At 37.7% G+C, this 12,361-nt stretch overlaps 1 protein-coding gene across 1 annotated transcript in view; it reads left to right on the plus strand.

Annotated features, from left to right (window-relative positions):
* Nucleotides 1-12,361, plus strand: part of Arid5b (AT rich interactive domain 5B (MRF1-like)) — a 182,275-nt gene that overhangs the window by 75,955 nt on the left and 93,959 nt on the right. The window lies entirely within an intron of this gene.

A 12,361-nucleotide genomic window follows, 5' to 3' on the forward strand; every position in this document is an offset into this window, starting at 1 on the left:
AGGGAGAATGGCTATATTGCATGTGAACGCATCCCTATGTAGATCCTCCTCAGAGAGGAGAGTTTCCTCTGGGTAGGATTCACCAGTTTGAACACTAATTTAAGATGAGTCATTGGAAAAAGAAAGAGGCCTTTGCCCTCCCTTCCTGGTTGAGCCACTCCAAGAGTCCTATGATAAGATAAAAGGAAATAATGTGATCATGCAGCTCTCCTGTTACCTTAGGGTATGAGCTCCCAGAAGGCAGTACAGTTGTTTGGACGCAGCTCTGAAGTTTGATGGTGAGATTTAAAAATCTCAAGGACTGAAATGATGAAACAGAGAATTAAATGACTGCCTATATCCCATGACCCTTCATCTGAGAAGGTCTGCCAGCTGATATCAGGGTGACTGTTGGGTAGATGCCTTTTTTTTTTTTTCAGTTTCCTCTACTGTTTTAGGAAGGGTTGTTGGTCCAGAGGCTATAGTCAACTCTGAAATGACTGCTTTTACTCTTTGATAGAAGGGTCAGATATTTATTGCAACACTATCTGTAGGCTACTATACCAGGAATGAGGGCCCCAGATTCTGTGGCCTCCAGGAGTTTAAATTCTCGTTACTGGTTGCAGAGACAACTCTTTTGGTCTCCAGAAGCAACAAAGAATATATACACATGGAAAAATATAACCCTTGTCAGATGTCCTCTCTTTCTGTATGAAACATAAAATAGGTTATTGGAGCCATTTTTGAGTGTATAGTTCAGTAGCATTCACAATATTGTGTAACTCTCACCACTACCTATTTACAGAACTCTTTCATCTTTCCAAACAGAACTTTGTACCTGTGAAGCAATAACTCCCCATTTCATCCAACAGCTCCCACCACTCTCCTCACCACCACCACACAGTCCAGCACCTAGCAACCACCAGTCGACTATTTTGTCTCTATGAATTAGCTCTCAATATATACTTTTCTCTCTGTGCATTCACACTCAACATAGCATTTTCTAGATTCATCTGTATAGTAGTGTATATCAGAACTTCTTCTTTTCAGAACTGAATAATACTCCATTGTGTGCATAGGCTACATTTTATTTACCATTGTGTGCATAGGCTACATTTTATTTATATGTTCATCAGTTTATGAACAACTGGGTTGTGTCTGGTTTGAGGCTATTGTGATGATTCTGATAATGCCATTCATTAGTGCTACTTGGTGTGTAGGTAGCTACCTTTGTTTGCAAAACCTTTGGATATATGCCTAGGAGTGGACTGAATTACTGACTTGTATAGTAATTCAGTAATTAACTTTGAGGACTTCTAGACTCTTTTTCACTACTACACCAATCACATTCTCACTAGTGGCATGTAAGGGTTGCAATTTCCCGACATCCTCGCCAACACTTTTTTTTTTGGTTGTTTTTTTGTTTTGTTTTGGTCAGTCATGGGGCTTGAACTCTGGGCCTTGGCGCTGTCCCTCAGCTCTTAGCTCAAGGCAAGTGCTCTACTGCTTTAGCCACAGCGCCACTTCTGGTTTTCTAGTGGTTTGTTGGAGATAAGAGTCTCACGGACTTTTCTGCCCGGACTGGCTTTGAACCATGATCCTCAGATCTCAGCCTCCTGAGTAGCTAGGATTACAGGGATGAGCCACCGGCACCCAGCTTAGCTCGCCAACACTTAGTGTTTGTGTTTGTGGTTTTTTTGTTTTGTTTTGTTTGGTTTTTAATAATTGACCATCTATTACATATGGACTAGATTTTTAATTGTAGTTTTGATGTTAATTTCCCTAATAACTAATATGTTGACCTTCATGTGCTATTGGTATATATTCTTTAGGAAAATAGCTAGTTTGGTCCTTAACAATTTTTTAATTAGACTGTCTTTTTGTTGTTGAGTAACTAGACTTCTTTATATATTCACAATATGAATTTCTCATCAAGTACATGATTTGTGGATATTTTCAATTATTCTATGTCTCTACTTTTTTAAATTTTATTTTATTTGCCAGTTGTAGGGCTTGAACTCAGGGCCTGGGCACTGTCTCTGAGTCTCTTTTGCTCAAGGCTAGCTCTCTAGCCACAATGCAACTCTGGCTTTTTCTGTTTATGTGGTACTGAGAAATTGAGTCCAGGGCTTCATGCATACTAGGCAAGCACGTTATCACTAAGCCACATTCCCAGCCCACTTAATTTATTTTATTTGGTGGTTCTAGAGTTTGAACTAGGGTGGAATTACTTTGGAAAAGAGTATGGCAGCACCTCAGAAGGGTGCATATAGGTGGGTGTGATATTTCACAGCTGTAATCCTAGCTACTCTGAAAGCAGAGCACATTAGAGCTTTCAGGAAGCACAAATAGGAGGCCTGTGGTGCAGGCTCATCTGGGCATAGATGAAAGACATTATTTGAAAAGTAACAAACTTATAAAGGGCTAAAGTGCACGTTAGAAATAGCAAAACACACGTGTAGCAAGCACAAGGCCAAGTGCAAACCACATTACTGCTAAATGTATGCATGAATGAAAGAATTAATGAACAAATGAATGAAAAGAATAAACAAGAATTTCCTGTATATCCCAGAAATTCTACTCCTGAATGCTTACATAAAGGGAAGTATATGCTCACTCATGTGATGTTTTGCACAAGTGCTAAAATTGTTCATAACAGTTACAATGTGCAAACAACTTAGGTGTCCATCAATAACCAAACAGATTAAATAACATGTGATTGATCCATACATTTGGGATATTAGTCACTGTAGAAAAGAATAAGGTTTTGATGTATGCTGGAACACATGGTTGAGCCTTCAAAATACCATTCTCGGTGAACTAAGCCAGTCCAAAACAATGCATATGTGATAATATGTGATTATTTTGTACAGTTAACATATTCTAAATAAAAATTAATGCTATGTAATGTTCTATTTCATTCATAATAAATGGCCAGAAAAGGCAAATCTATAGAGACAGAATGAAAATGCTGACCTGTGAGGGCTGGGGGGCCAAGATCTCTGGAGATACTAAAAATGTTCTAAGTTCTATTATGGTAGGGGCTACGCAGCTCCATGAAGGGACTGAACGCTCGCACACTTAATGGATGAATTGTTACCTCGGTAACACTGAAAACACAATGAGGACGAACATTTCATTTCATTCCTTACTTACCTTTCAAAACTTAATATGACAAAAGCATTTTTGCAAGACCTGAAGTGTTATTGAACATGATTTAATTATTTTGGTTCTGTTTAGTTTTAATGTAAGTAGAAGTACCATGAAAAATGATACACACAACACACTCGATATATGTGTATATGTATATGAATATGTATATACATGCCAAAGGACATATGTGGGACATATGTGTATGCATGCATACATGTACAGAAGGTTCTTTGAGGGCTAGGTGTTGTTTTTTACATATTAGTAAGCCTATATTGTGCAGTGATCAGTCCTTTATACACACTCTGATATGTTGCCAATGATTAGATTTCGCCTAATTAGTGTTGAGTATTTGTGAAATAACCATGACTAAGAAAATCATGACAAATAGAGATGTGTTAGTTTGTTAATGCCTGAGTTTGGACCTCACATGCAGAGAACTGATATGCGGAAGTTAATCATTCAGCTATTGATCTGTCCAGTGTGGAACTTTAATTAAGTTTATTCATGAGTCGGGGTTCAGGGGAGTATCTCAAATGTCAAGGGTTTACACAGCTGCTACAGTAACGGAATTGCTGTCCTTGCAATGATAGCAAGGCACAAAGTACAACATGAAAAATAAAAAAACCACATAGATATTCCTCCGGGAAAAGGTACCAGAAGTTGTGTTAATTTTGAAGTCTAGTTCTGCTTGTGATAATGCAATTCCTTCCTCTTACAACACATTTGTCCTGGTGACCACAGGGCCTGGTTGGTCTTAATGATAGCTGCCCTTCCCACAAACCAAGAAGTATTGAGAATAATAACTAAGTTCGGGGTCATTAGTACATTAAAAAGAGTTGAACTCCTAGAAAACTTTGGTCATGATTTTGGAATAGGAAAAGCTTGGTAGGTCCTGGCTCTCTGGTTTTTATTTGTTTGTTTTGTTTGTTTGTTTGTTTCTTGTGTGTGTGCCAGTCCTGGGACTTGAACTTAGAGCCTGAGCCTAAGCTTTTGTGATCAAGGCAACAGCTCTACTTTTTGATGCTTAATTGGAGAGAATTTTACGAGTCCCATAACTTCCCAGGTTGGCTTTGAACCTCAGTTCTTAGCTCTCAACCTCCTGAGTGAGCTACTAGTACCCTGCACTATATTTTCCTTCTTATCATGATAAAACTAATTTATACTAAAAATGTAGGACTATCAGCTTTGAAGTTAACCTGTGTAAAGAGGAGGCAGGTTAAGGTAGATCAGGCCTCTGGAATCATAACTCAGCTGCAGTCACAACTTTATGAATCAGTCTGATCATGAGGTCTCACCCATGTACTTGCATAGTTCTTGACTTGGGTGCCATTTAGGTTTGGCTGAGAGTGAGCTAGAAGGCAATAAGATGCAGAATGGTAAAGATGGAATCCTAAGTCGCTTCTGGATACGGCCTTCAGGGAGAACCGTGGAGGTGGAGCTGGCCGCCTTCCCACTTGCTTCATTTGTTACTCAGAGCAATAGCCGTGTTTGGTTTTAATTTAGCTTTGTGTTGTTTTCTTTTTTTGAGTGGTGAAGCAACAGCAAGGGCATAGGCTGATATGAACATGTTAATATAGAATTTGACATTTGTGCGTGTAGCTCTTTAAGTGTCTGGCTTTGGGAAACAGCGGCCTGAAACCCTTGGTTTTGGATTTGAAATATTATTCCATTCGCAGCCATGTATTTTCCCACATTCATATTCCCCCTCCCTCTCCCTCTCTCCCTCCCCCGCCTCTCTCTCCAAGTAAGGTTTTTGTTGCATATCCTGGTAAGATCTGTGTTTCCATTTATCAAAACAAATGTAAGCTTGGGACCATTTAAAGTAATTTTGTTTGTTTGTTTGTTTTTAGTTAATAAAGCCAATCTCCTTGTTCTGCTATGTTAAAAAGTACATATCGTTTTATTGTTAGTGCTGTATGGCTAGGTCAGTTTTCTGTTGTAGCAATCTCAAGGCTGCCCTACTTGCTTACTGTGTAGAGAATTACAAAATCATTAAGGGTGGGGCCAAACCAGCTGACTTACAGTACAAACCATTTCTCAAAATAACCACAACAGTGCAAGACTGATGTGTAATTTACGTCACCATGTGTTTTTATGAAATAGTTTGTGGCATTTTCATTTCTATTCCGGATGGAATCTTGTTCTTTCTCCCTTTTAATCAGGCATTTAATTTATTTTTATTATTAATATTTTCCCACTCTGTGTTTTGGCGTGCCTCCAATTTAACAGCTTTGATGGAGGAAACACACACACACACACACAAATAATAACTGATCTTCCCTCACCCAATTCTGTAACATCAGTTTAACTGAAAATGCCTTTTCTACTTTGATGTGGACTAACTTTGAGTACTAAGTTTACTGCCTTTAGAGAGATTTAGAAATAGAGTGGAACACATTACCCATTTGTGCAGAGCTATAACCACGAATTGATAAAGTTGATGTACAACTTTGGAATTTTAAATACTTTTCAACCAATTCAAGCTATTTAGTCATATACTCTGCTGCATTTTCCCTTTCACAAATGTCTTTCTGTATAATGTCCTGTAATTAGAACAGGAAATCATTGAGTAACTGCAAGATGATTAAGAGCACTTAGACTGAAAGGAAAATTACCTTCCGAGAAATTATATTCTTTTTTTTTTTACATGTTACAATGTTGATAATGATAGTAACAGCTGTAGCTACTCTTATCTGTAGAATTTTCATGCTTAGGTTTTGTGAAATTAAAAAAAATTTCAGTAATAATCAAAGATGAATGGACAGAAAATAGGAAATGCCTAATTATGACAAATATTCAGTGTCACAACAGAGCAACAATTAAATGGAAACTTCAATGTAATTGTCAATAGCACTAAGAGCTGGAATAGTGCCAGGTAGATAAAGTTGATGCTTTGCCTTTGGTTGGTTGCTAGGAGCTCAACCAAAAGTCTAAAGCTTTGAGGAAGGAATGTCTACTGTAATAAAGTAACAGAAAGAAGCATAAATCATTGTGAGAGCCTCTCCTATTGACATTATTTTATTTAAATCGTTTCAAAACTAGAATCAAGTTTTACATCAGGAGCAAAATTATATTTTCCTGGGGGAGAAAAGAGAAAGCAAAATGTGTTCTATCTGAAATATGAGAGATCTTGTGTTTCAAACTTAGCCTTCATACATATTTAGAAACTTTTAAGTGAAAATCTTTAAATGTTTGTTTCTATTGGCATTCACATGCATTTGCCCTAATACGATTAAGGAACTAAAAGGGCGAAATACTTGCCAGATTTTTCAGTTGAGGTAATTAGGTGCAGGAAGAAACATGCATATTTTTTTCCACCAGGCTTTGTAAAAATCCTGGTGTGTAGGGTTTTTTAAAGATTTTTCTTTTAAGCTTACTGATGTTAGAAGTAGATTACAGTGGTTTTCAGTAAGCATAATAGTGTGATGTTTCGGAAACAAGCCTCCCTTCCTCCCCTCTAACCCCCAGAATCAAAAAGAAAGTTACATTTCTAAATTGTGTAAGAGATAAAAGGAAAATTCTTCTCCAGAATTTATGTTTTCAGTCTTCAGTGCATTTGGCCATCATTAACTATTTTAAAAAATAGCATTATGGATATTTGAAAGTCAATGCTCCATTAATTCATTGTGTTTGCTATTTCATGCATCTCTTTTTGTACAAAGACAACTTGAGCAATGTGCTATTCAGAGTGAATGCCTGCTCTTACCCTCTCCCCCACACCGCACACACAACCCTTCCCCCACCCCCAGCCCCACTCAGGATTAAAGCAATGGTATACAGTTACTGTTTGACAAGCCTGGGTGGAGCCTCACAATATAATTACAGTTTCTCTGTGGAATTCTGTTTGGGACTTAGAAAATATATAAATAAGTGAAAAATTGACATTGAGGGAGGTTAACAAAACGTGTAATTATGATATAAGCACAGGATTAGAGTCATTTTGGTTGAGCATTACAAGTAGTGTACTTTAAGTATTAACTTTTAATAGGCAAAGTTCTTTTTATTGGAGTTGAAATGAAGCTTAATAATATGGGGTCTCTTATTCCTATTGAATATTTCATTTTCAAACAAGCATGTTCATAGCTTTTTGGGGGGGTTAGAGGGTAGGAAGGGGGAATTGAAGAATGAAATAAACATTTTTAATATAGTATCATAATTGTGGTTTGAAATTCCAGTCATGAGTACTAGCAATTTATTGCTAACCATGTTCTGTTGATAGAAAGCAAGTGAAGTATATATAACTTGACCAACTCCAGCCAACTAGAGTATGTTAGAGTACTCCTTAGGGCAGGATTTCTATTTCTTTTCCTGTGTGGGTGTGGTTGAAAGAAAATCTTTGTTCCAGGAACTCTTTGTTTGTCTTTTGCTAAACAAATGTGCAATTTATCCATTCTTTACTCATTCTTAGATTTATCTGCTAAGCCTCTTATGAATTAGAGAGAGGGAAATGTCTGACAGAACATTTATGGTACCCTTGGTTCCAGGCATAACTTTGAGAAGGAATATGTGTTTATGGATATGTAATGTATAAGAAAGAGAAGAAAAAAAAAGAAAGAGAAGAGTAGCTGATGAATTTAAGTAAGTTATTTAAAAAAAGTTGTTTGGTTTTATTTGTGTCTCAGGGTACTATGGCAAAATAAAGTAGCCAGTCATTGAACAATGTAGTATTTGTGTAGCTGTATAAGGAGGAAATTAAGTTAATGGAGAAGCTAGGGAAATATATTTATAGGATCATAGAATTTTAGGTGGGGTAGCAGGTAGGAACTCTCTTAAATTCATATTTTGATGCTCTGTTATACAAACCTATGGATCTAAAGGGACCACACTTGGTCTTGTAGGGGGAAAATGTCACTGTAATAAAGTAAATGTAACTGGCACAACTACAAAAAAGAGACTCAGAATGTTTTTACTCAGTGGAATTGTGGCTCATGACTTGGTTTTTCTAGGCCTTACCTTTCTTCTGGCTTTTCTCTTTACTTTCATCTAGTATTCTTTAACTTCTATAAGAGTCTCCTAGATCTCATGGGCTTTCTCTAGTTTTGTAAATATGAGAGACAGTTCCCCTGGGTCTGCCTAATTATAAGGTTGGAAATTTGCCTCTGTTCAAACAATGCTAAAATCCTGGTCCAAATGAGTGGTTCTGGTCATAATCAACAAAGTTAGACAAGATCCCAACTGGCCATGGAAGCTTTTGTGTGGTAAGTTTGAGAGTCAGCAGTAGAAAACTTGCAAAATATATTATTGATACTGTTTTCTATCATGTGAGTAGAAAGTCAATATACATGGCAAATGAATTAATAATGTTAAATCTTTACCAATGCAGTACTCTCAAATAATAAGGTCACCTAAGTATAGTAGAACAATGCTTGCTTATAACTGGTTGAGTTCCACAGAAATCTCATATTTTATTTGATCAAAAGACATTATTGCCATCTTTAATTCTGCAGATTAAACATTAATACTACTACTATTACTACTACTATTACTACTGCTACTACTACTACTACTACTACATTTTGTTATAGTGAAAAGTTCATCAGACTTAAAGGATTGGGCTAGCATCTCACCTCTATCACTTTCTTGCTCTCAGAGATCCAAGACTGTCACTTGTGTGTCTCAAACTTCAGTTTTCCCATCTAATAATATACTGGAGAATATTAATACATATTAATGCTACTCATAGAGTTGTTGTAAGGAGAAAAAGGTCACTATGAGAAAGGCCTTTGTACATTTTAGTGTTTTGGTATCAGTTCCAGAAAGTATATTGAAGCTCATTTTGCTACCAAATCACAGATATAGCCCCTCATTCTTTCATATGTTTCATTGCGTGGATTTTTTCTTTCATTAGTTGTTGTTTTGTTTTTCCATTTGATATCTTGTGTGAGATCTGCAACAATCCTGCAATAATCCTACATTTTGTTCTAGGTACTAGAGGGGTAGAAGAGAAATAAGACTAAAAAGCACATATCTGACAACTGTGTATATATAACAACTGTATCTAAAAACAATATATACATATATAAAAACTATATACACATTTATAGATGTCATATATAATATAGTATACAATGCACATTATATAATATGTGCTATATATGATATAAATATGTATTATATAATATAAATGTTTATAAGTGGTACAAAATAAACATGTTTAATATTATAGATATCAAAACCCAAACTAACTAAGTTATTATAAGCTTATGTACAAAGCTAAACTAAGACCTAGAATTACAGGTTTCCAAGATTAGTATGCATGAACTATCTGGAATGCTTATTAAAGGGTAAATTGCTGGACCCAACCTTACAAATTCTGAGTCAAGCATCCTTGAAGGCACCCCAAATCCACAGGTGACCTATGTGATTCTGATGTAGACAGTCACAGAATGACAGACACATTGTCTTAAGAATGATCGATATATATATATATATATATATATATATATATATAAAGAATAAATGGACAGAGGTAGAACTCATTTCTAAGAATTGAAAGTAAGGGGGACTTGCTTCTTATTCTTCCAACAGAAAGAGAGGTTCATGACTTGGCTGGTGTTTCAGAAACTGAATAAGGGAAAGGGAAGTAAATGTTGTGAGCTAAAGTGAGGTGAAGGGAGAAAAAAAGAAGCCAATCTGAGCCAGGAAGATTGCCATGGGACTGACTCCAGATAAGTAGGAACAGGTTAGAGTCAATATCATCATGAAAAAAATGGTCAGAGACAAACAGAATGAAAAGACAGCAAGGAAATAAAGTGGGCCCAGGAGTCCATTGGTAGCTTCTGTCATAACACCAACTTTGCTTTCCTCATTCAACCTAAAAAGCATCACTTCCATTATTATATTCTAAGAACCCTGGGAGCAACTGACACCACTTCTCCACTTTAGAAAAAACCAATGGGACTACCAAAGTAGAATTCTGGAATCTTCAGGTATTTGCCGCGGTATTTAGATGCTGACATGCTAAAAGCAGTATGTTCTTGCAGTTCATTCAGAGTGTCTTGCACAAAATAATACAGGGTATAATACCAATGACACACTGAAGACTACTTCTTAAAGTTTTACTCAGATATGGTAGCGTTTTGACAACATTTGGTGAACATTTCCATGAAAACTTTTTGGGATTTTAATTATAACAAGCACAGATTTGAACCCACAGTTTAAACTTAGTGTCTTGATATGCTCTAAGATTCTCATATGGATAAGCATTGGAACATATGTCAGCATCTCAAAGCAAGTTTTTATTTGAGGACTTGCCTTCCATGTAAACATACTTCCTTATCGTTAAGTGTGCCAGCTGATCAAGTGGCTGCCCGCAAACCAGGCAGGAGTCTAAGCAATGGAAGCCATTAAATGATGTCAACTTACAAGCAGCTAAACATCTCCATTCATGGAGAAGCCTCCAGCCTGAAGAACTAAGTGAACATAATTAGGAATGCATCTGAGTATTGGCCTCTTGTCTGCAAAGGTCACTTAGCCACCTTCCACTAGTACTGCTTGTGTTCCAGTTCTGTTTTGTGCTTACTCATTTGTCTCCCACTGGTTACCAGATGGCCACGATAATGTCGCTCTCCTTAACAACTGTCTTGTGTGATTCCCTGCAGCATGGGAAAGGCTCAAAACATTGAGTGTTTTTACCCTTGGATAAGCAAATGACAAGTCGAGGGGTTGCTGATCGTGTGGTTATGGACAGTGATGGAGAATGGGGCATGGAGCCTAAATTCAGTGTGATGTTACGCAGGTGACAGGTGCCCTAAAGAGACATTTGCCATTTCTCAAACTTAAGATGAAGGAAAGATTTGTCCACGCTTCATCTGGCTTTAATAAATGAGTAGAAACTATAGTGGGGGTATAAATAAGCATTGTGGTCATAATAAGAGGAAGAGTCACTGATTGTGCTGACATGTTCTCCTGAGCTAAGTTGGTTCTGATGGAAATCTCTCACAAGAATGCTTGGGGAGCTCTCTCAGCATGGGCTTCTGAAGTGTGCCAAGTTACCAGATGGGTCTGAGGAACATTAATAGATAAGAGGTAGGGGTATACAGAAGTAGATGGATCAATTGAGTTGGGTTAGATCATGCTGCAATAACCAATAACCCCCATATCCTAATCATGAAAAAAGGGTTTATTTTTTTATGTATGTGATATCTCTACTTTTGATGAACCAGGGACTCTGTTATTTTTACTCTAGTCCCAGACGGGCAAAGTAGTTGCTATCAGCACATTACAGATGGCCAGAGCAAACCGTGAGAGAGACTATGGATGGTGGGACACTGGCTCTTTAAAGTAGCTACTGCTTCTGTCAGATTTCATTGGCCCAAACAAGTCACAGGGCATCTGGATTCCTGGGAGAGTAGTAGAAGCATCACTTTTCCCCCAGACACATAAAGAGAACAGGAAATATTTGCTGAACAGTACTATTGACCCCCCAAGCAGCTGACAATGCTTTTTGGAGCCACAGACATCTCTCCAGAAGCAGATGCCCTTTTGGGGGCTCCAAACACTTTTAAAAAATCCTAAAATCTTACTCCAATACAAAAGCACTGCCAAACTGTGAGAAAGAAACTCCACAAATCTTTTCTTTTCCCCGTTGTGATGGCTTTAGTGCTTAAAAACAAGTCAGATTTTCTTGAAATCGTTTTTTTGGGGGAAGGATTGGAGTTGTTGTTCTGCTCACTGGGACACGAGCATTGCTTAATATGTCAGCAGGGTCATCCTACGCTTCTTTTTTCTATGATACAGTCACTCTGGGCAGATAGCAGTGAAGGAGGCTGATAGTGTGAGGCTATCCTGGGGGCAGATCTGGAAATGGGACAGGGAGAAGGCTTGGTATTGACAGATTGGGTTAAAGGCAAACTTTGATAAGGGCTTTACTAACAAAATGATTATGGAAATATGCCATTTCCAAGCCATTCACTCTAGCTACCTCAGAAGGCTGAGATCTGAGAATGTGGACTCAAAACCAGCCTGGGCAGACAAATCTGAGAGATCCTTATCTCCAATTAACTAACAAGCACCCCCACCCCCCACTCCCCACTCCATGCATGCACATGTGTGCGCATACACACACACACACACAGGAAAAAAAAATCCAGAAGAGGAGCTGTGGATCATGGTCTCATGTGGTAGAGCAGTAGCCTTGAGTGAAAGAACTCAGGTTGAGGCCCTGAGTTCAGCTCTAGGACTGGTAAAAGAGAGAGGCAGGCGAAGGAAGGAAGGGAGGGAGGGAGGG

The sequence above is a fragment of the Dipodomys ordii genome, unplaced genomic scaffold, assembly GCF_000151885.1.
Source record: "Dipodomys ordii isolate 6190 unplaced genomic scaffold, Dord_2.0 Scaffold34, whole genome shotgun sequence".
NCBI lineage: Eukaryota > Metazoa > Chordata > Mammalia > Rodentia > Heteromyidae > Dipodomys > Dipodomys ordii.